The 25757-nt window shown below is 39.2% G+C and overlaps 1 protein-coding gene across 1 annotated transcript in view; it reads left to right on the forward strand.

The window, feature by feature from the left end:
* MNS1 (meiosis specific nuclear structural 1) overlaps window positions 1–25757 on the forward strand; it is a 77485-nt gene that overhangs the window by 8173 nt on the left and 43555 nt on the right. The gene's annotated exons all lie outside the window — the stretch shown is intronic.

Here is a 25757-nt window from a genome sequence, read left to right on the forward strand (position 1 = left end):
ATCCATCCAGTTCAAACAGTTTGATTGGAGGAAACCTACTGAAGGGGGGCTTGGGGGAGGACTATCCCCAGCAACTGCGTAGCTCTTCTCTGCCAAATCCACACCTTCATCCACGAATTTCATAGAGCAAAGGGCACCTAGAAGGGCACTGTAAGATCAAAGGGTTCACACACACTTCGGAGGGCTTGTATGCATCTAACTGACAGCTAACTTGAAATTAGCTCTTGCAGCCCCACCTGTGCCTCACAAAAGGGAAAGGCTGTTATCTCTAACAGATTCTTGGGAGGCCAAAACAAGCCGCCCCTCCACTCAGCCTTTGTGGACATTTCTAAGATGTGTTCATTTCCAAGGGGCCAGAACATGTAGCCCTAAGAGAGGTCATTGAGCAACCATGAACAAGATGGAGGGCCAAAGATGGCGTCAGTATTGTCAGCATTCCTACAGAAATGACCCATAGGAGGAAAAAAAAAAAAAAAAAAAAAAGAAATGATCCACAGGTAGCTGTAGATTTTGTGTGTCCATGAGAGGAGATGAATTCAGGATCTTCCTATGCTGCCATCTTGGACCTCCTGATTTTTAGTACAGTTAATTTGACATAGTCTGCATTCTCTATTCCACCCACATCTAGTTGATTTCTTTACATTTTTTTATGTTGAAATAATTACAAATTCTTGAGAAATTGCAAACATAGTATGGGGAGGTCCACTGTGCCCTTTACAGAAGATTCCCCCAGTGGTTACATCTTGCATAACTGTAGTACATCAGCCCCTAGAAAGTGACGTTTGTACAGTATGTGTGTATGCACCTCTGTGTCATTTTAGCACATGTGTACATTCGTGCGACCGCCACCTCATTCAAAATACAGAACTATTCCATCACTGCCAAGACCTCATTCATGCTGCCCCACTGTAGTCATGTACTTCCTTCAACCCCCACTAGGCCTGATTTGTTCTCCGTCTCTATAATTTTGTTCTTTCAAAAAATGTTACATAAATGTAATCATGTGTGATTCCATACATATGTGGAATTATATGTCTGTGACCTTTAGAGCAGGTTTCTTCCACTCATCATAATGCTTTGGAGAGTCATCCAAGATGTCGGATTTATCAATAGTTAATTCTTCTTTATTATTGAGTAGTGCATGGTATGAATGTACTGGTTGATTTCTTTTTTTTTCTTTTTTATAATATTTTTTTATTATACTATGTTAGTCATGATACAGTATATCCCTAGTTTTTGATGTAAAGTTCCATGATTCATTACTTGCGTATAACACCCAGTGCACAATGCAATACGTGCCCTCCTTAATACCCATCACCAGTCTATCCCATTCCCCCCCACCCCAAGCCCTCAGTTTGTTTCCCAGAGTCCCTAGTCTCTCATGGTTCATTCCCCTTCTGTTTACCCCCTGTCTTCTTCCCTTTCTTCTCCTACCGATCTTCCTACTTCTTATGTTCCATAAATGAGTGAAACCATATAATAATTGTCTTTCTCTGCTTGACTTATTTCACGTAGCATTATCTCCTCTAGTCCTGTCCATGTTGCAGCAAATGTTGAGAAATAGTTCTTTTTCATGGCTGAGTAATATTCCATTGTATACATGGACCACATCTTCTTAATCCACTCGTCTGTTGAAGGGCATCTCGGTTCCTTCCACGATTTAGCTATTGTGGACAATGCTGCTATGAACATTGGGGTGCATATGGCCCTTCTCTTCACTACGTCTGTATCTTTGGGGTAAATATCCAGTAGTGCAATGGCTGGATCATAGGGTAGCTCAATTTTTAACTTTTTAAGGGACCTCCACACTGTTTTCCAGAGTGGCTGTACCAACTTGCATTCCTACCAACAGTGAAGAGGGATCCCATGCCTCCACATCCTCTCCAACAATTGTTTCCTGCCTTGTCCATTTTTGCCATTCTAACTGGCGTAAGGTGGTATCTCAGTGTGGTTTTGATTTGAATTTCCCTGATGGCTAATGATTTTGAACATTTTTTCATGTGTCTGATTTGAGGACCATATTTAATATTTTAAGTCTATATTCTAAATTTAAAAATCTTTTCTAAATTCTTGAAAGTTATTGCCAAATACCTTGAAACAATATCCTTCTCCTTCACCCAAAAGAAAAAATCAGAATGCTATGAAATGAGGCATTTTATAATTACTCTTCTCCAGACAAATCAACACTTTTATTTCCAATAATCATCAATAACAATTTTTGCCAGGAAAAGTACACAGAGAAGATGCTTTTATCAATATTGGTTAAAACTTCTGTCCAGCTACAATGCTGGACGAGCTGAAAGAACTATAGCGGAGTGGTTTAAAGCAAGTTACTTGAATTTTGTACCTGGTTTTTGTGTAGCTATGGGAATTAGTTAATGGTATATAAAAAGCTAGAAAAGTACGTGTTACACACAGTAAACACCATGAATGGTAACTATTTTTTGATGATGATGATGAAGAGGAATGACCCTAAGGGCAAAAGTTTAGTTTCCTATTTGGACTTGTTTAGGATTAGTCTGTTAAAAATGAGATTTGGCTCTGATAATCTCTAAACTGCTTTTTGAATTATCCCTTCCCTAGCTATAGTGGAAAACAATATGCCATATACACCTTTCCATTTTAATGTGTCAGTCATACCCAAATACGAGAATTTGAGCGGAAGGTCCTTAGATGTTACAATTAGATGCACATCTTACTCTTTTTTAAAAATATTATTTCATTTTAGACAGAGAGAGTGGGGTGGGGAAGCAGGTGGAGAGAGTATGGAGTCTGAAAGAAAGACTGTGCACTGAGCCTAGAGCCCACAGGGCTTGATCACTGAGATCAAGGCCTCGAGCTGAAACCTAGAGTCAGATGCTTGACCAACTGTACCACCTCCGGGTGCCTTGCTTACTATCTTCATTCTCACTAGAACAGATGCACTCACCACTATCAACAAGCCAAGGCACCTGGCACTCTCAAAGAGATAGTCATCGTGGTAAGGAGGAGAGCTATTCTTGGTGTTGTGATGTATCCTTCTTTTGCCCTTACTATTGTAGGTGTAAATGTTTATGACACAAGATTGCTTTCTTTCATAAAAATAATATAAACAGGGACAAGCAAGTAGTCTTACATATTTTATTCTAACAGCCTGCAATATATTTACAAGGGTTTTTGTTGGAGTTAGGTATTAGTATTTGCAAAAACCAACGTATGAAGCCAATCACAATTTACTGTATTACCTCTCCAAAAAACATGTAGTGCACCAAATTCCAAATAACTAACATGCAATACAACATCATTTGAAGGACAAGTACACACATTTCTACTGGATATATACCTAGAGTGAAATTTCTGAGCTCTAGTAGGCTGTGTTCAAATGTAGTAGAAAAATGCCAGCTTTCCAATGCTTTGCACAGCTTGGCCCATAGTGCTTGCCACCCACTGCCGGGCCACATCCCAGCAACACTTTTTAGTCTTGTCATTCTTTTTCAGTTTAACCACTCTTATGGGTGTGTAATAATCACTGGGGTTTGTTTCCTTAAGTATTATTAAAAAACGAAATAGACCTTTCATATGTTTGAGTCATTTCACATCTTCTGTGAAGCTTTCAATATTTTTGCCCATTTTGTGGACTAAATTGTTCACGCTCTTTTATTGTTGCATAAAGTTCTTTATATATGCCCTCAAGCCTCGTTTTATAAGTGCATTGCAATATTTTATATAGTCTGTACTTACTCACTGTGGTTTCCTTTAGGTTAGAAGCATTCTACTCCACCCTCACCTTTTTTCTTCATTGTCAATGACTTCGTGTCATGTTTCAAAGCAAATGCTGCCTACTGCACAGACATAAAGGTATTTTCTTATATTAGTCTCTCAAAAACGTTGTTTCACCATTGACTTTTGGGACCACAATCATTCTTCAAGAATTGATTTCTGTATGTAGTGTGAAGTGAAAGTCAAGTTCAAGCTTTTGCACATATGGCTACTTGAATTGATCCAGTGCCATTTATAAAACCAGCATTTGAAATGCCTGCAGTAACAGAGCAGTGACAGTGCTCTGCAGTGTCATAAAAGTTGAAGTGCAATTCATGCATGGATCTGTTTTTGAATACATCCCATTCTTCCTCAAACTGGGGTTCCATAAGGGAATTAAGCCCCGCCAGAAAGACTCATATATTTCAATTTTCTCATAGACATATATAGTTGGTATTGTTTAGATCGATAAGAGGTTAGTTAATTCATTACAGGTGACAGATGCCTTTAGGCCATTAGGTTTGGAAATGTTCTGGTGAGAAGATCTGCTCCATTCTATTCCATTGATCCATTTGTTTATTCTGTGCTAAAACCACACCATTTTCCGTAATTATTGTAGCTTTATAATACTCCTTCATATCCCAGAATAAGTGTCAGTTTTGCCCTTTCAGCTACCTGGTACTTTGCATTTCCGTATACATTTCAGAATAAACTTGTCGCTGTCACAATTAAACTGGTTGAGATTCTGATTAGGATGATACTGAATTTAAAAATCAACCCTGGAGAGGCTGACATGTTCTACAATACTGAGTCTTCAACAAACATGGTATATCTTCCAATTACTTAGGTTTTTAAAAACTATACTGATAATGGTTTATTTTCGTTTTCAGTGTTGAGGTTTTATACCTCTTTCATTAGAATTCTCCTTTATGCTCTCTTGCACAAATTATTTTGAAAAATTTCATTCTCTAGTTGTTGATTGAGCAGAAATAGCAATTAATGTATATTGACTTTTCGCCATCCAACAACACCAAGTTGAACTTTACAATTTATAGATTCTTCTGGATTTTTACATACACAATCATATCATCTGGGAATAAAGTTTATTTCTTTACTGCCAATCCTAACACCTCTCATTTATTTTCGCATTATTGCACTGGCTAATTATGTCCAGTACAAAGATAAGTAGAAGATACTATAAAACATCCCTGTCTTAATAGACGAAAGTGTTTCACATGTTTACCATTGGGGGCATGATGTTACTGTAAACTCCATTTTATTCTAATTTCCTAATTCTTCTTAAATCTTAGAATGATGTTGATTTCATATCAATTGGCTTTTTCTGCTCATATGGTTTTTCTATTATATTCTCTTAACGGATGAATTACATTTATTGGATTTTCTAGTTAAACCAACTTGTATTCCCAGGATCAGTTAAATTTAGTCAGATGGAATATTCTTCACATGCCATTGATTTGATACTAATTTCAGATTACAGTAGTTAAATTCAAGAGAAAATTACTCTATAATTTTTTTATCCTATTCGGGTACTGATCTGATTAAATCAATTGGGAAGTGCCCTCTTTTGCCATTCTGCAAAACCTACATGAGATTGGTGTTATCATTTGAGTGTTTGGTAAAATTCACCAATCACCAAGCCATGTAGGTTTCTTTGTGAACAAGGTTAATTATAGATGTAATATCTCTAAAATGAGAAACATTTAGGTTTCTGTTACAACTTATGCCAGTCAGTTTGGTAAAATGTTCTATTTACAAATTTATCTAAATTTCCAAATTTATTTGTATCAAAAAGATCACAATATCCTATGATCTAGCAAATATTTGTATAAATCTACAGTGATAACCTATCATCCATTCCTAAAATTGGTTATTCAGGAAAAAGATGGCAGAGGACTAGGGAACTTTTCTTCAGCTGGTCCTCCGAATCGAGCTGGATATCTGCCAGACCATCCTGAACACCCACGAATCAGCCCCAGACGCAAAGATACATCTGATCTCTACAAACGAACATCTCCAGCGCTGAGTATTGAGGTACAAAGCAGGGGAGCCAAGAAAATCACAAGAAAGATATCGGAGGATAAAGGGAAGGGGGAGGGAGCCGCCAATGACCGGGCGCTCAGGAAGCAGTAGCCACTTTGCACTGGGGAAGTGGCCAGATTCCTGGACCGGCAGCCACCAAGAAATGAGACTGAGACGGGGAGCTTCCGGGAGCACGCGTGCGACCAGACTGAAAACCAGCGCCTCCCGAGCATGCACTGGAACCGGCAGCTAAAGGTGCTAGAAGCACAAAGGACAGATGTGCCAGCCCTGCAAGCGAGGGCTGGGAGAGCGCTGTGGGGCGCACAGCCCGGACGCTGCAGGGTTCTTAGCAGCACTGACAGAAACAGAGTTAAAGTGGCCAGGAGAGCCTTCTCAAGTGGGAGAGCGGATCAAGTATCTCTGTTCTTGAGACAGAGGCGAGGATACGGCCACTGCTGCTCTGACTCTCAGAAGAATCACAGAAACCGCCATAGGAAAACCGCCAGGAGCCGCTCAGAGAACAAAAAGCCTGGAAATACGGGTCTTCACATTGTGCCCATCCCCACCCTCTTACGGGGGGCAGGGCAACTCTACCCAAACAGGGTTGCCTCTGAGTATCGCATGGCAGGCCCCTCCCCCCCAGAAGGCAGGCTGAAAAAATCAAGAAGCCCACATCCCTAAGGTCTTTATAAACAAGTGCACATTGCCTGGGTCCTGTCTAATAATTTGGACTCTGTGCAACCCGCAACCACTCATCAGAATGACGCAGGAGGAGGACTGCCTCAAACAAAGAAGATACAGATCGTGGCCTCTGCCACAGAATCCGTGGATTGAACTCCATTTCTGACAATTTGGTTATGAGTAACAATGGTCAAGATGATGTGTAGGCCTGAAAAAATATTGACGAAAAATATTAACAAGAACATAGAATCTCTATAAGAAATGAGAGCAAATCTGGCAGAAATTAAAATCTATGAGTCAAAATGCAGTCTAAACTAGACACTCTGACGGCCAGGGGTAAATGAGGCAGAAGAACGAATTAGTATATTGGAAGATGGGATGGTGAAGAGAAAGTAAAAACGGAATCTGCCTCAAAAAATCCAATCTCAAGAACGTAGATTACGAGAGATTACTGACTCAATGAAACATTCCAATGTCAGAATCATCAGCATCCCTGCAGTGGTGGAGAAAGAGGTCTAGAAGAGATATGTGAACAAATTGTGGAAGCGCTAAGAACTTCCTAATCTGGCAAAGGAAACAAGCATTCATGTCCAGGAGGCAGAGAGGACCCCAAGGTCAATGAGAACAGACCAAAACCACGGCCACACAATACTGCAATTCACAAATATATTAGATCCAAGGATACAATCTTGAAAGCAGCCAGGGGGAAGAGAATCCTCACATGCAGAGGGAGGAACATCAGAATAATGTCGACGTGTGCATCTACAGAAACCTGGCAAGCCAGGAAAGGTTGGCAAGACATATTCAGAGCTCTAACTGAGAAGAACATGCAGCCAAAGATCCTTTATCCATAAAGGCTCTCATTCAGAATGGATGGAGAGACAAGGACCTTCCAAGACCGCAGAAACTGAAAGAATATGTGACCACCAAGCCAGCCCTCTACAAGAAATATTAAGGGGGGGTTCTATAAAAGTAAAAAAAAAAAAAGACGCCATGAGTGATACAGAATAGAAATTTACAATCTATAGAAACAAAAGATCTCACAGGCAACATGACATCATTAAAATCATCTCTCTATAATCCCTCTCAAGGTAAATGGCCTAAATGCTCCCATAAAAACGCCACAGGGTTGGAGATTGGAAAAAAAAAGACATGACCCATCCATATGCTGCTCACAAGACAGTCATCTTGAACCTAAGATACATCCAGACTGAAAGTGAAGGGGATGGAGAACGATTTTTCATGCCAATGGACCTCAAAAGAAAGCTGGGGTAGCAATTCTCATATCAGACAGATTAGATTTTAAACTAAAAAGACTGTAGTTAGAGATACAGAAAGACACTATATTATTCTTAAAGGATATATCCAACAAGTGGATACGACAATTATAAATATCTATGCCCCCCAACAGGGAGCAGCTAGATACACAAGCCAACTCTTAACCAGAATAAAAAGAGACATGCCAGATAATAATACATTAATAGTAGGGAACCTCAATACCCACCTCAGCAATAGAAAGATCACCTTAAGCAGAAAATCAACAGAGAAACAAGAGCTTTGAATGATATACTGGACCAGATGGACCTCATAGATATATACAGAACACTACCTCCCAGAACAACAGAATACTCATTCTTTGAATGCACATGGAACGTTCTCCAGAATAGACCATATACTGGGTCACAAAACAAGACTCGATCGATACCAAAAGACTGAGATTATTCCCTGCATATTCAGACCACAATGCTTTGAAATTGAACTCAATCACAAGGGAAAATTTGGAAGAAACTCAAACACTTGGAAACTAAGAACCATCCGTGCCTCAAGCAATGATTGGGTAAACCAGGGAATTAAAGATGAGATTAAGCAATTTTCGAGACCAATGAGAATGAAAACCCATCAGTCCAAAACCTATGGGACACTGCAAAGGCAGTCCGAAAATACATAGCCATCCAAGCCTCACCGAAAGAATAGAAAAATCTAAAATGTAGTTTGTATATTCTCACCTCAAGAAGCTGAGTTGAACAGAAGAACAGGCCTAACCCACGCATGAGAAGGCAGTTGATCAAGACAGAGCAGAAGTCAATGAATTAGCAACCAGAGAACAGCAGAGCAGATCAACAAAAAACTGTAGGAATCTGGGTTCTTTGAAAAGAATAACAAGACGCGATAAAACCACTGGCCAGGCTTATTCAAAAGAATAGAGAAAGGAACCACCAATAAAATTATGAATGAGAGGGGAGACATCACGACCAACACCAAAGAAATAGGGAAGAATCATTAGAAACTTTTATCAACAACTTTATGCCAATAAATTAAACAACCTGAAGCAGATGGATGCCTTCCTGGGTACCTATAAACTACCAAGACTGCAACAGGAGGAATTGATTAAACAGACTGATTATGAAGAGATTGAAGCAGGATCAAAAACCTCCCAAAAACAAGACTCAAGGGCCTGATGGATTCCCCAGGAATTCTACCAAACATTCAAAGAAGAAATAATACCTATTTCTCCTGGAAGCTGCTCTCAAAAAATAGAAACAGAAGGAAAAACTACCAAACTCATTCTATGAGCTAGTATTACCTTGATCCCCAAACCAGGCAAAGACCCCAGCAAAAAGGAGAATTACAGACTGGATATCCCTGATGAATATGGATGGCAAAATTCTCAACAAGATCCTGGCTTCTTAGATCCAACAGTACATTAAAAGGATTATCCATCATGAATTAAGTGATTCATCCCTGGATGCAAGGGTGGTTCAACATTCGCAAATCAATCAGGGTGATATCGCCATCAACAAGAAAGCGAGCTGGCGGGAACCATATAAGCCTCCAATTGATGCAGAAAAGCATATGACAAAATACATGTCATCCTTTTCCTGATTAAAACCCTTCAGAGTGTAGTGGCGTAAATACATTCCTCAATCTCATAAAAACCATTCTATGAAAAGCCTACAGCAAATATCATTCTCAATGGGGGAAAAGCTGAAAGCCTTTCCCTTAAGATCAGGAACACGACAAGGATCCCACTTTCGCCATTATTATTCAACATAGTACTAGAAGTCCTTGCAACAGCAATCAGACAACAAAAGGGATAAAAGGTATCCAACCAAAGAAGAAGTCAAACTCTCTCTCTTCACAGATGACATGATACTTATATGGAAAACCCAAAAAACTCCAACCCCAAATTACTAAAACTTACATAGCAATTCAAATGTGGCGGATACAAAATCAATGCTCAGAAATCAGTTGCATTTCTATACACGAACAATGAGATTGAAGAAAGAGAAATTAGGGAATCCATTCCATTTACAATAGCACCAAAAATCATACGTTATCTTGGAATTAACTTAACCAGAGACGTAAAGGATATATATTCTAGAAACTACAGATCACTCTTGATAGACATTGAAGAAGACACAAAGAGATGGAAAAACATTCCATGCTCGTGGATCGGAAGAATAAACATAGTTAAAATGTCTATGCTACCCAGAGCAATCTACACTTTCAATGCCATCCCGATCAAAATACCAACGACATTTTTCAAAGAACTGGAACAAACAGCCCTTAAATTTGTATAGAACCAGAAAAGGCCCCGAATCGCCAAGGAATTGTTGAAAAGGAAAAACAAAGCTGAGGGCATCACAATGCCGGATTTCGAGCTGTACTACAAAGTTGTGATCACAAAAAGACAGCATGGTACTGGCACAAAAACAGACACATAGACCAATGGAACAGAATAGAGAACCCAGAAATACCTCGGCCCTATGGGCAATTAATCTTTGACAAAGCAGGAAAACATCCGGTGGAAAAGCGACAGTTCTTTCAATAAATGGTGCTGGGAAAATTGGACAGCTACATGCAAAAGAATGAAACTTGACCACTCTCTCACACCATGCACAAAGATAAACTCCAAATGGATGAAAGACCTCCATGTGAGATAGGAATCCATCAAAATCAGAGAGGAGAACATAGGCTGCAACCTCTTTGACATCGCCACAGCAACTTTTTCATGACACATCTCCAAAGGCAAGAGAAACAAAAGAAAAATGAACTTGGGGGACTTCACCAAGATAAAAAGCTTCTGCACAGCCAAGGAAATGTAGTCAAAAAACTAAGAGGCAGCCCACGGAATGGAGAAGATATTTGCAAAATGACACTACAGATAAAAGACTATATCCAAGATCTATTTAAAGAACTTCTCAAACTCAATACATGAGTAGAAATAATCAAATCAAAAGATGGGCAGAAGATATGAACAGATATTCTTCCAAATGAAGACATACAAATGGCTAACAGACACATGAAAATGTTCAAAATCATTAGCCATCACGGAAATTCCAAATCAAACCACACTGGAGATACCTCACCTACGCCAGTTAGAATGGCAAAAATGGACAAGGCAAGAAACAACAAATGTTGGAGAGGATGTGGAGAAAGGCAAAACCCTCTTTACACTGTTGGTGGGAATGCAAGTCGGTACAGCCACTTTGGAAAACAGCGTGTGGAGGTCCCTTAAAAAGTTAAAAATTGAGCTACCCTATGACCCAGCCATTGCACTACTGTATACCCCAAAGATACAGACGTAGTGAAGAGAAGGGGCCATATGCACCCCAATGTTCATAGCAGCAATGTCCACAATAGCTAAATCATGGAATCCAGCCGAGATGCCCTTCAACAGACGACATGGATTAAGAAGATGTGGTCCATATATACAATGGAATATTCTCAGCCATTAGAAAGAACGATTACACAACATTTGCAGCAACATGGACGGGACTGGAGGAGATTATGCTAAGTGAAATACGCGGCCACAGAAAGACAATTATCATATGAGCCACTCCATTTATGGAACATAAGAAATACAGGAAGATTGGTAGGAGAAGGAAGGGAAGAATGAAGGGGGGATAAACAGAAGGAGGAATGAACCATGAGAGGCTATGACTCTGGGAAACAAACTGAGGGCTTCAGAGGGGAGGCGGGTGGGGACTTGGGATGGGCTGGTGATGTGTATTAAAGAGGGCATGTATTGCAAGGAGCACTGGTATTATACACAAATAATGAATCCTGGATCACTATCAAAACTAAGGATGTACTGAATGGTATTCAACATAATAAAAATTAATAAAATAAAAATAAATTTTAAAAAAATTGGTTATTCATGCATTCTCTCTTACATTTATCATTCTTATCGGTTGTCAATTTTAGCAGCCTCCTTTAAAGGCACAGTTCTTGGCCTGATTCTACTTTACGCCACATTCTAATGTATTTCTGTTCTTATTGTTCTTCTACCTTCTTTTTGTTATCATCCGATGGAAATTTTGTTGCTCATTTTCTAATAATTCCAGATGGAGCCTTTGTTTCTAATAATCATTGCAGATTATAAATTACCTAACAGCTTTAGCTAAACCCTGTAAGTTTGGGGTTTTTTTTAATCCTTGTAACTTTTGTGGTAAAAACACATAAAAATTGCCATTTTTAACTATTTTAGGTATATAATTCAGTGGTGTTATCACATTCACAATGTTCTACAACCATCTATCACCATTTCCAGAAATTTTTCATCATTCTAAACAGAAATGATGCAAACTCACTTAAGGAATAACTCCCATTCCTCTCTTTCCCTAACCCCCTGGTAACCTCTAACTACTTGCTCCTATAAATTTACCTATACTAGTTATTTCAATATTAGTAGAATTATACAGTATTTATCCTCTGTGTCTGGCTTACTTCCTTAACATATTGCTTAAGGTTCAGTGACACTGCAGCATGTATCAGAACTTCATTCCTCATGACTGAATGATATTCCACTGCATATGTATACCAAAGTCTATCTGTTCATCTGATGATGGACATTTGACTGTTTCCACCTTTTGGCTATTACGAATAATGAGTAATGCTGCATTAAACACTAGTGTACAAACATCTGATTAAGTCTCAGTTTTTAATCCTTGTGGGTATCTACCAAGGGTGGAATTACTAGGATCAAATGGTAACTGTATATTTAACTTTTGAGAATCGTTGAACTGTTTTCCCAGTGCTTGCAATTCATTTTACATTCCTACCAGCAATGTCCAAGGGTTCCAATTTGTTCACACGATCACTAACATTTATTTTCCATTATTTTTATTCTAGCTTACTCTAGCAGTTTCCTTAATGACTAATATTTTTCTCATGTGCTTCTTGCCTCTGTCTATCTTCTTCGGAGAAATCTCTAAAGTACTTGGCCTATTTTTGAATTGTTGTCTTTCGTTATTTAACTGTGGTGTGAATCCCTTATATATTCTGGATATTAAATTCTTATCAGAGTTAGCATATGCTTTTCGGGCCTGGGTAGGTTAGGGAGTTATGAAACAGAGATGGAGCATCTTGTGTCAATCCTTCAGGTGGCTCCCAAGTAGGTTAAAAACATACATACACAATTTTCCAATAAGATCTGCTCTGCTCTCTCCAGAACCACAGGGACAGATACTCACAATAAGGGCTACTACTGCCTTCCTCAAAACTGCCTCAGAGCTGGGAGGGATGGAGCAAGGGACAAGTAAAAATTACACAAGCTTTGCTACCATTTTTAAGTTGCCCTTTTCTTGATTCAGCATTCTCTTGCCGTTGCTATAAAAACCCCTTTGATTGCTGTAATTGTACTGGCATCAGCAAGGAACTGGTTATATTTAATAAGGAAGACTATCTCTTATCTCCCTTTGAGCTAGTTTTCTTTTTGCTTTTCTTAACTCAAATACAAATTATATGAGATGTTTTTGCTTTCATAAATTATGTGTTAATCGTAATAAATGTATAGTTGCTAATTATGTAATTATAAACTGTATAATACACTCATGCTTTTAAAATACCTAAAATTATTAATCATCCATATAATTATTAATTGATTCATGCTACAATTAAAAAAGGACTTCTGGGAGTAACTGTCCCATCTCAAATTAAAAGCAGTGATAAACTGCCTTTAAATATTTTCTTGCTACAGCATCCTCCGGGGTGGCTCAGTCGTTACATCTGCCTTCAGCTTCCCTCAGGTCATCATCTTGGATCGAGCCCTCCCACATCAGGCTCCCTGCTCGACGGGAAGCCTGCTTCCTCCCTCTCCCACTCTGCCTGCTTGTGTTCCCCTCTCTTGCTGCCTCTCTCTGTCAAATAAAATCTTTAAAAATTTTTTTCTTGGGTTAAAAAAAAATCATGTGTTCAATAAATAACAAACATTTCATGACTTTCAAACTCAGTTACTTTTCAAACAAATTTCAATGAGCTTTCAAATTCACCCTGGGTTTTAAAAATTCATTTCTTTTTAAATTTAAATAGACTAATCTTACTATAGATGATTTTTAATAACTTGAGATATATTTTTGAGTAAACACAGCAAACATTTCCTTGAATTTAGACCTGCCAATTAGCAGATGAAAACACTGGATCAGAATAATGGTTCATTTCTGCATCCGTCAAAAATTCTACCATGGCTTTATGCACAAAGTGAAAACTTAGTTTTAACACTGCTGAAAAACAGCATACCTATTGAAAAAGTACTGGGCGAATGACTTTTGCCTTAAGTTTGAAGCACAGTACTTCACGAAGTATAGAATTCTAGATGGGCCATTATTTTCTTCGCCCTTTAAATCCATGGTCTTCATTTTCATTGTTGCCTTTCAAAACTACAGTCCTACTTATTGCTGCTTCTTTGAAGGTAATAAGTCTTTTGTGGGGCTGCTTTTTGTGATTTTCATGGTTTTCTTTCTTGTTGACTTTCAAAAGTTTTGACTGGGATGAGTATAGGTATAGTTTTCATCATTTGAAGTGTTCTAACCTTGGTTTTTATGTCTTTTTATCATGTTTGGAAATTCTGGCCAGTATCTTTTCAAATACTGCTAATGCATCATCCTCTGTTATTTCTACTACCGGAACTAAAATTATATATATCTGTTAGAACTTTCCATCGTATCCCTACCTCTTTAAGTTTTCTTTGTATTTTTCTATCCTTGTCTCTCTGTACTTTTATTCTGGATATTTTCCACTCAACCTGCTTTTGCACGTGATCTCTTCATCTGTTTCTAATAAAATCTAATTGACTTCTGTATTAGTGGAAGTAAAAACACACACCTAAAGCGCACAAATCTTCAGCATAAAACTTGTAAATGATGTTGAATACCTTGAGGCATGCTTGTTTCAGCTGCTCTGCTTCAGTTCTTAAGCCTAAGAATCAGCAGAACCTCCAGGAGAAAATGTAGCTACAAATGCCAAGCTCCCCATCCTGGTTTCCTTCCTCTCCCAGATCTTACTTTTATACTTTCTCCAGATACTCTGTTCTCCGAGGGAACATTTACTTGAATCACCTTATCAAAAAATTGCTAGAAATGGAAAGTTCCTCTGTTTAATTCTTAGATCAGTGAATCAGACAAATACATGATGAAATAGTTAGCCATCTTCAGATACCATGTAAACCCAGCGAGGGAGAGCTAACAATGATTGCAAATTAATGTCCAAAGACAGTTTGGTAAACTAGAATGTGAAGACATTAGTGGCAAATTTTAAATCTTTAAGCATATTAGTAATCCCTTAAAGCACTTGGACAAAAAAGTTATAGACCCATAAAAATACAATGGGTACCTTTGTCAAACATATAAATATAATTAAATGAAGCTCTCAAAATCCCTGAAGCTCACCTATAGGTCATATAATATCCTACAGAAGTCCAGCTCAGTTAAAGATAATATGTAATAACTATCAAAGTAAATTTAATAAATTCAACTATGTAAGTATAGGATGGGTGAATGGAGTTGGCCGAAGCCAATCAGCAGTGTGGCATGGCTCCTCCTAAAGTAATTCCATCTTAAGCAACATTAAGAAACATATTCTAGAACAATGTGGTTAACGGTCCCACAGCTAGGGGTATTAAGCAGTACCCTGAGCATTACAATATAATTATGAGGGCAATATTTTTAGTAAGGAACAACAATTAGGTAAATTACAGCTACAGAAGAAAACCAGGATGGTGAAGAAGCTTGAAATCGTATTATATATGGAACAAATGAAGGATATTTAAATTTATAGAAGAAAACGTTTAGGGATTCGTAAATATGACTGGAGAGCCTAAATGAAGAACGAAATATGTTTTTCATAAGATAGCAGAACTGAGGTAAATACACAAAGGTTACAGGGAAATTTAATTTTGAAACAATACGGGAAAAAGATTATTCAAAGTTAGGGCTGAATGAAAAAAGAAGTTCCTATCGAATCACTAGAGGTGTTGAACCACAGCTGACCAGCCACTTTCCAGAAAACATCATAGGAAACTTATGTCAGGTATAAAATTAAATTATGTATCCCCTAAGGTTTCACTTAAGAGTAGGATTCATGCATCCATTGTTTTTTTAAGGTTTTATCGCATTTATTTGAAAGAGAGAGCACAGCTGGGTGGGGGAAGAGGCAGACAGATAAGAAGACTCCTGCTGAGCAGGGAGCCCAATGTGGGGCTAGCTGTATCCCAAGACCCCGAGATCCTGACCTGAGCCAAAGTCAGACACTAGATGACTGAGCCACTCACAGGTGCCCTCATGAGTCTATTTTTTAGGTCATTTAAAAACTACATTTTGGATGAAAGAGAAGAAATTGCTATTTATTTTCACCTTAAACACTTTTACTTCTTTTGAATATGACTTCTTTTCTCAAATGAATATATATAGCATTTAAAGCAGTAAGTATTTCCAGACAAAATGTTAACTAAGTGCAATGATATACAGAAATGTCGCTCTCAGGCGCTAAGCATTACAGAAAGCTTAATCCAAAGACAAAATAAACGAAATTTATAAAAACCAAGATACCTGTTTTCTCTTACTTGTTGCCTCATCTTTTCATCCTTTAGACTTTCATGTTTTAGTTTTGCCAGTTCCATAGCCAATTTTTCTTCTTGTTCAAGCTGGAGTTGCCTCAATCTTCTGTTTTCTTCTGCCTAAATTTTTTAAAAAGTAAACTTCAGTTATTTGTCCTCCGTGATTTTTCATCAAGGCTTCAGAGCAACGAACATTTGTTTTATTTTTAAAAATACAAAAATACTATTTCAGTAAGTACTTTTCCAAACATTTTACCATGGAAAATTTCAAACATCAATAGGAAGAGCAAATATTAAAAATATATCCTCAGGTAGCCATCACTCACTTTCAGCAAACTATCAACTCTTTTCCAATCTTCTTTCTATTCTTCCCTCCAATTTCATTTTTTTTCTTTGTTCTTTTTACTAGACTATTTTAAACATATCCTGATATGTCATTACCATTTAAATAATTCAGTATTGATCTCTACCCGAGAAGAAGTTCGCCTTATGTAACAACAACCATGCCATTAGCATGTCTAAACAACAGTAATTCCAGAAAGGTCTAATACCTTGTCCTTTTTCAGGTTTTCCCCAATTGTCTCAAAGATACTTTTGTTTACTTTTTCAAATCAAAATCCAAACGTTCCACACGTTGCATCCAGCTATTATTTCTCTTATGTCTCTTTCATTCTGTTCTGTAACAATCCTCCCATATACATACTTCTTTCCTCAAACCATTGATTTGTTGTAGAGATTAGAACAGCAAAACTATAGAATGGGCCAAAACATTCTGAATTTGACTGACTGTTTCCCCCAGGATACCATTCAACTCTCTTTTGTATCTCCTGTAAAATGGTAGAAAAAGATCTTAGAGACTTAACTAAATTCTGTATTTAGAAAGAATAAGTACATGAGAAGATGTTCGGCCACCATTAGCCATCAGGAAATGCAAATTAAAAAAAAAAAAAAAAAAAAAAAAAAAAAAAAAATTATAGTGATCGATCACTACAAACCTATTAGAACGGCTAAAATAAAAAAAGTGGCAAAGCCAGTGTTGTGAGAACCTGCATTTCTATGCTGGGTGGAATGTAAAATGGCAGCACCTGGAGAACAGTTCGGTAGTTTGCTCATAAAGCTAATATGCAATTACCATACGACTCCATCACTATACTCTACACATTTAGCTCATAGGGAAATGAAAACTTACGCTTATTTAAAAACCTGTACCCAAATGTTTACATCAGATTTATTTAAAGCAGCCAATACTGGAAAAAAAAAAACAAGACATAGACTTCAACAGGTGAATGGGCGACAGACCGCGTGGCACGCCCATACCAAAGGAGTACTTCTCAGCAAGCAAATCACCTGGATGAACTCCTAGGAGTTAAGCTGAGTGAAACAATGCAATCCCCCAAAGGGTACCGGCTGTTTGATCCAAGTTATACTGCTCTTGGAACATGTTCTTTAAAAAACTGAGCTTTAATTCACATAGCATAAACTACCTTCACAGTTCACAACTCAGTGGTTTTTCAGTCATTCAGTGTTATGCAACAATCATCACTATCTAGTTTCGGGACTTTTTTTAACAGACTATTTTTTGGAGCAGTTTTGGACTCACAGCGAAATTGAGCAGAATGACAGAGTTCTACATACTCCGGCTGCCCACACGTGCACTGCCCACCTCACCAGCAACATCCCCCACCAAGTGGCACATTTGTTACAATCAAGTAACTCCACACTGACACAATCACCCAAAGTACATAGTTTACTTTTTAAGTTTAGCTTAAGCTGATGTATTTTCTATGGGTTCTGACAAATCGTATAATGGCACGGGAGCTACCATTAGAGCTCCTATACAGAGTAGTTTGCTCCCAAAATCCCCGCGCTGCCTAGTCACCCTTCCCCAATCCCTGACAACCTCTATCTTTTACGATCTCTACAGTTTTGCCTTTGCAGGATGGTGTATAGTTGGAATCATCCAGTTCGGAAGCCTTTTCAGGCCGGCTTCACTTAGTAATGCACATTTAAGGTTTCCATGTCTTCATGGTTTGGGATAGTTCATTTCTTTTAGCACAGAATAACAATATTCTATAGCCTTGGGTTGTTGATCCATTCATCTGCTGAAGGACATCTTTTAGTAGCTTAGGAAGTTCTTGGCAATTATGAATAAAGCTGCTATAAACACCATGTGCAGGCTTTTGTGTGGATGTAAGTTTTAACATTACAGCATCGCCTCGTCACCCCCAGAAAAGCTCCATACCTGTTAGCAGTCACTCACCATTCCACCTACCTCCTAGCCCCTGGCAACCACTCTTCTACTTTCTCTCTCTATATTCTGTACATGTCATTTAAAAAAAGACATCATACAATATGCGGCCTTGTGCTTGGCTTCTTACATGTAGTGTAATGTTTTCAAGGTTCATATCTGTAAGTACAAAGTGTATCAGCAAATTCATCCCATTTGTGGCCGTGTGATATTCCACTGTACAGACAGAACAGGGATTATCGTGTCTGTCCAAGCATCAGCTGATGGGCACTCGCTAAGCTTCGTGCTTCACGACCAACTTCCGGCTCAATAATGTTGTTTTGAATATTCAGGTACAAATTCTTGGCGTGAACATGGTTTCAGTTGGTTCGGGGTCTATGTTTAGAGAAGAACTGTTGGGTAATATAGCAACTACATTTAACTTTTTGAGGAACTGCCTCCAACTGTTTTCCACAGCCGCCACAGTATTTACATTTCCACCAACCATGTACAAGGGTTCCAGGTTCTTGACCTCTTTGCCAACACTTAGTGTCCTCAAAAAAAAAAAAAAAAAAAAAACAATCTTCACGCCCGAAGGGCACCTAATTGTGATTTCGACGGCGCCTTCCACGGACTAATGATATGGAGCACTTTTTGTGCTTATTGCTCATTCATATGTGTTCTTTGGAGAAATGGCTATTGAAGTCATTTACCCATTAAAGGATTTTTTTGCCTTTAGTGTTGAGTTGTATGGGATAACATGCTCTGAAATGACAAAAATTATAGAAATGGAGAACATGTTAGTGGTTGCCAGTAGTCAGGGATGAGGTAGGTGCACACACAGGAAAGAGATGGTGATAAGCGATGAAAGGATGAAATGAGGGATCCTTGTGGTCCAGGAACTCTGGATCTTGACTGTGGTGTGTGATATACAAACCTCACGTGATTAACTGTACAGAACTAAACACACACACACACACACACACAAATGAGCTCTCAAGAGGGAAATCTGAACAAGGTGGGTGGGTTGTATCATTGCTGATATCTTGCATCTGCTATTGGCAGTACTGTAGTTTTACAAGATGTGCCATTAGGGAAAATTAGTACAGGCACATTAATTTCCAGATTATTTCTTACAGCTGCAGATGAATCCATAATTATCTAAATAATAATTTCAATTAACAAAAAGTAGCTGCAAGTACTAGTGATGACACAAAGCAACTGAAGATACATTACCTTAAGTAAATGCAAAAAGGGACGCAGCAACTTTGCATCGGTTTGGCAGTTTCTTATCAAATGAAGCAAACACTCACCATATGACCCAACCATCCTACTTGCAGATATCTACAAGAGAAATGAAAATTTATGTTCATATAAAAAGTTTTATAATAAAATGCTTATAGCAGTTTTAGTCATAGTTGCCATAAACTGGAAACCACTCAGATTTTTTCAACATGCAGATGGATAAAACCACCGTGGTACATCCATATACTAGAATACAGCAATACCACTCGGCAACAAAAAGGAATAATTCAGGCAACAACATGGAATCTTATATTTGGTTTGCTAAGTGAAAGAAGCCTGACCCAAAAGGTTGACATATTGCATAATTCCAATTATTTGACACTATGGAAAAGATAAACCTATTGGGACAGAAAAGAAATCAGTGGTTTCCAGGGGCTGGGGAGAGGGCTGAGTGGTTGACTACAAAGGGGCAGCATGAGGACTTTTGGAGGTGATAGAATTGTTTGCAAGACACTTGTGATGGTGGAAACTGAAATCTATGCATTTGTCAAAATCCACAGAACTATATATCAAAGAGAATTAATAATTTTGTAATAAGCAAATCTAAAAAGAAATCGACCAGGGTGCGTATTAAGATGGCGGAGGAGTAGGGGGTCCCCCTTTTTCAGCTGGTCCCCTGAGTTTCCAGCGCTGGGATAGGTACCAGACCATCCTGAACATCCACGGAATCAGCCTGAGATGCAGGAAGATACATCTGATCTCTACAAATGAACATCCCTAGCGCCTGAGTATGGAGGTACGAAGTAGGAGCCGGGAATCCGCACAGGCAGGCCGAAGAGAAACGGAAGGGAGGGAGCTGATGCGCCCGCCGCCGAGGAGCGGTAGCCACCTGCACGGGAGCAGGCGGACTCCGGGACCAGCACCCATGAGATCAAACTGAGACCGTGAGCCGAACGGGGTAGTGTCTGAAAACCAGACTGAAAACCGAGCCCCGGAGTGCCCCGAACCAGACTGAGACCGGAGCCGGGGAGCTCGCGCCAGGGCGGCTGGGCGGCTAGAAACACAAAGGACAGAGACGCGCCGGCCCTGGAAGTGAGGGCTGGGACAATCGGGTGTGGGCGCACATCCCGACGCTGCAGGGTTGAGCAGCACCAACAGAAACAGAGTTAAGAGGCCAGGAGAGCTCAGTGGAGAGCTGACTGCGATCCCTCTGTTCTGAGACAGAGGCTGAAATCTCGCCCGCTGCTGCTCTGACTCTCAGAAGAGGCACAGCAAACCGCCAGGGAGTCGCCAGAGAACAAAAGCCTGGAAATAATGGGCTCAGAGAGTGCCCATCCCCATCCCCCCGCAGGGGACACGGAGACTCTTACCCAAAACAGGGGTTGCCTGAGTATCGCGCGCCGGCAGGTCCCTCCCCAGAACACACAGAAGGCAGGCTGAAAATCAAGAAGCCACATCCCTAAGATCCCTATAAAAACAAGCGAAGCACACTGCCCGCGTCCTGGTCAATAATTTGGGCTCTGGACAACTCCCCAACCTCTCCTCATCAGAATGACGAGAAGGAGAAATCCCCCAGCAAAGATAATGAGTCTGTGGCCCCTGCCACAGAACTGATGGATATGGATATAACCAAATTGTCAGAAATGGCATTCAGAGTAACAATGGTCAAGATGATGTGTACATGAAAAATATTAACGAAAATATTGAGAATATAGAATCTCTAAGGGCGGAAATGAAAGTTTTAATCTCTGGCAGAAATTAAAAGGTCGCTATGAATCAGATGCAGTCTAAACTAGATGATCTGATGGCCAGGGTGAATGAGGCAGAAGAACGAATTAGTGAACTGGAGGATGGGATGGTAGAAGAGAAAGTTAAAACAGAAACTTGGCTCAAAACCAACTCAAGAATGTACGCTACGGAGATTACTGGCACAATGAAACGCTCCAATGTCAGAATCATCGCATCCCTGAGGGGTGGAGAAAGAGAGAGGTCTAGAAGAGATATTCGAACAAATTGTAGCTTGAAACTTCCCTAATCTAGCAAGGGAAACAAACATTGGTTCAAGACGGAAAGAGGAACCTCCCAAATTTAACCACGACAAACCTACGCCACATCACATCATAGTGCAATTAGCAATATAGGATCCAAGATGCCAGTATTGAAAGCGGCTGAAAAAGCAAAGAAATTTCTCACGCACAAAAGCAAAAAATATTAGATTACGCTCAGACCTGTTCACACAGACCTGAATAAGAAAAAGGGTTAGGGGGCATTTTTAAAGCTCTTGTAGAGAAAAACATGCAGCCAAGGATCCTTTAACCAGCAAGGCTGCCATTCAGAATTGATGGAGAGATAGAGACCTTCCAGAATAGCCAGTCACTGACCAATTTCGCAAATCCAAAAGAACCAGCCCTACAGGAGATATTAAGGGGAGTTCTATAAAAGTAAAAAGGAGTTCTCAAGAGTGATACAGAACAGAAAGTCACAATCTATAGAAACAAAGACTTTACAGGCAACATGACATCATTAAAAATCATATTCTCTAATCACCTCAATGTGAATGGCCTAAATGTTCTACCCATAAAACACCCACAGGGTTGCAAATTGCATAAAAGAATCCATTTGCTTGTTCTACGAGAGACTCATTTTGAACCTAAAAGATACATCCAGACCGAAAAGTGAAGGAGATGGAAAACCATTTTTCATGCCAATGGACCTCAAAAGAAAGTTAAGGTGCAATTTCATGGTTCAGACAGATTGATTTTAAACTAAAGACTGTAGTTAGAGATACGAAAGACACTATATTATTCTAAAGATGTATCCCAACAAGTGGATACGACACTTGTAAATATCACGCCCCCAACAGGGAACAGCTAGATAACAAGCCAACTCTTAACCAGAATAAAGAGACTATATAATTAAAACACGTTAATAGTAGGGGGACCTCAACACTGCACTATCAGCAACAGACCAGATCACCTAAGCAGAAAATCAACAAAGAAATCAGAGCTTTGAAATGACATACTGGACTAGATGGACCTCATAGATATATAGCAGACACTACACCCCAGAACAAAGAATACTATTCTATTCTAATGCACATGGAACATTCTCAGAAGAGACCATATGCTGGGTCACAAAACAGGTCTCAACCGATACCAAAAGACTGAAATTATTCCCTGCATATTATCAGACCACAATGCTTTGAAATTGGAACTCAAGAATCACAAAAGGGAAAATTTAGAAGAAACTCAAACACTTGGAAACTAAGAACCATCCAGCTCAAGAATGATTCGATAAACCAGGGAAATCAAAATCAATTTAAACAATTTATGGAGACCAATGAGAATGAAAACACAACGGTCAAAAACCCCATGGGACAATGCACAACAGGCAGTCCTAAGGGGAGAAATACATAGCCATCCAAGCCTCACTCAAAAAGAATAGAAAAATCTAAAATGCAGTTTGTATATTCTCACCTCAAGAAGCTGGAGTCTGGAACAGAAAAATAGAGTCTAATCCACAGGAGAAAAGCAGTTGATCAAGATTAGAGATCAATGAATTAGAAACCAGGAGCAGGGGGCGCCTGGGTGGCACAGCGAGAAGCCGCTCTGCCTTCGGCTCAGGGCGTGATCGGCGATCCAGGATCGGAGCCCCACATCAGCGCCTTCTGCTATGAGCCTGCTTCTCCTCTCCCTCCCTGCTTGATGTTCCTCTCTCGCTGGCTGTCTCTATCTCTGTCGAATAAATAAATAAAATTTTAAAAAAAAAAAAGAAAGAAACCAGGAGCAAAGTAGAGGCAGATCAACAGAACTAGAAGCTGGTTCTTTTTGAAAGAATAAGTACATATCAGATAAGCCACTGGACAGACTTAATTCAAAAGAATAAGAAAAAACAAATTAATAAAATTATGAGTGAAAGAAAGGGGAGAGGTCACAATCCAAACCACCGATGAAATAGGGAAAGGATCATTAGAAACTTTTATCAACGGCTTTATGCCAATAAATTAAACAACCTGGAAGAAATGGATGCCTTCCGGAAACCTATAAACACAAGATCTTACACTGGAAGAAATTGATTTTTAAACGAACCGAGCATATGAGGAGACTTAAAGCGTGATTAAATACCTCCCGAAAACAAGACTCAGGGCCGATGGATTCGCCAGGGAATTCTACCAAACATTCAAAAGAAGAAAAATACCTATTCTCCTGAAGCTGTTTCAAAAATAGAAACAGAAGGAAACTACCAAACTCATCTATGGGCAGTATTGACCTTGATCCCCAAACCAGGCAAAGACCCGACAGAAAAAGGAATGAATTTACAGACCTGATATCCCCTGATGAATATGGGATGGGCAAAATTCTCAACAAGATCTGGCTTATAGGATCCAACAGTACATTAAAAGGATTATCCATCATGACCAAGTGGGATTCATCCCGGGATGCAAGAGGTGGTCAACATTCGCAAATCAATCAGTGTGATAGATCATATCAACATATCAACTCAAGAACCATATGATCCCTCCAATAGATGAGAAAAGCGCTTTTACAAAATACAGCATCCTTCCTGATTAAAAGCCTTCAGAGTGTAGTGGATAGAGAGGGCCACATGCCTCAATTTCAAGTAAAAACCATCCATGAAAAGCCTACAGCAAATATCATTCAACGGGAAAAGCTGGAAGACTTCCCTGAAGATAGGACCGACAAGAGGATGCCCAATCTTGCCATTATTATTCAACATAGTACTAGAAGTCCTTGCAACAGACAATCAGACAACAAAAAAGAATAAAAGATATTCAAATTGGCAAAGAGGTCAAACCTCTTACCGCCAGATGACATGCTACTCTATATGGAAAACCCAAAAAACTCCAATCCCCAAATTACTAGAAGTTATAAGAGCAATTCAGTAATGTGGCAGGATACAAGATCAATGCTCACATATCAGTTGCATTTCTATACACGAATAATGAGACTGAAGAAAGCAGAAATTAAGGGAATCCATTCCATTTACAATAGCACCAAAAATCATACATTATCTGGAATTAACTTAACCAGAGCGTAAAGGATATATATTCTAGAAACTATAGATCACTCTTGATAGACATTGAAGAAGACACAAAAGATGGAAAAACATTCCATGCTCATGCGATTCCGGAAGAATAAACATAGTTAAAATGTCTATGCTACCCAGAGCAATCACACTTTCAATGCCATCCCGATCAAAATACCAACGATCATTTTTCAAAGAACTGGAACAAAACAGCCCTTAAATTTGTAAGAACAGAAAAGGCCCCGACGCCAGGAATTGTTGAAAAGGAAAACAAAGCTGGGGCATCACATTGCCTGATTTCAAGCTGTACTACAAAGCTGTGATCACAAAGACAGCATGGTACTGGCACAAAAACAGACACATAGACCAATGGAACAGAATAGAGAACCTCAGAGACCGGCCCTAGGGCACTACACTTTGACAAAGCAGGAAAAACATCCGGTTGGAAAAAGACAGTCTCTTCAATAAATGGTGCTGGGGAGAAGGTCGACAGCTAACATGCAAAAAGAATGAAACTTTGACCACTCTCTCATACCATGCACAAAGATAAACTCCAAATGGATGAAAGACCTCCATGTGGAGACAGGAATCCATCAAAAATCAGAGAGGAGAACATAGGCTGCAACTCCTTTGGACATCGGCCACAGCAACTTTTCATGACACATCTCCAAAGGCAAGAGAAACAAAGAAAAAAATGAACCTTGGGGACTTCACCAAGATAAAAAAGCTTCTGCACAGCCAAAGGAAACAGTCAAAAACTAAGAGGCAGCCCACAGAATGGCAGAAGATGTTTCTGCCCAATGACACTCACCACAGATAAAAGACTGGTATCCAAGATCTACAAAGAACTTCTCAAACTCAATACACAAGAAACTTGAATAAATCATAAAATGGGCAGAAAAGATGAACAGACACTTTTCCAATGAAGACATACAAAATGGCTAG

This window comes from Ursus maritimus, unplaced genomic scaffold, assembly GCF_017311325.1.
Source record: "Ursus maritimus isolate PB19 unplaced genomic scaffold, ASM1731132v1 scaffold_35, whole genome shotgun sequence".
Lineage (NCBI taxonomy): Eukaryota > Metazoa > Chordata > Mammalia > Carnivora > Ursidae > Ursus > Ursus maritimus.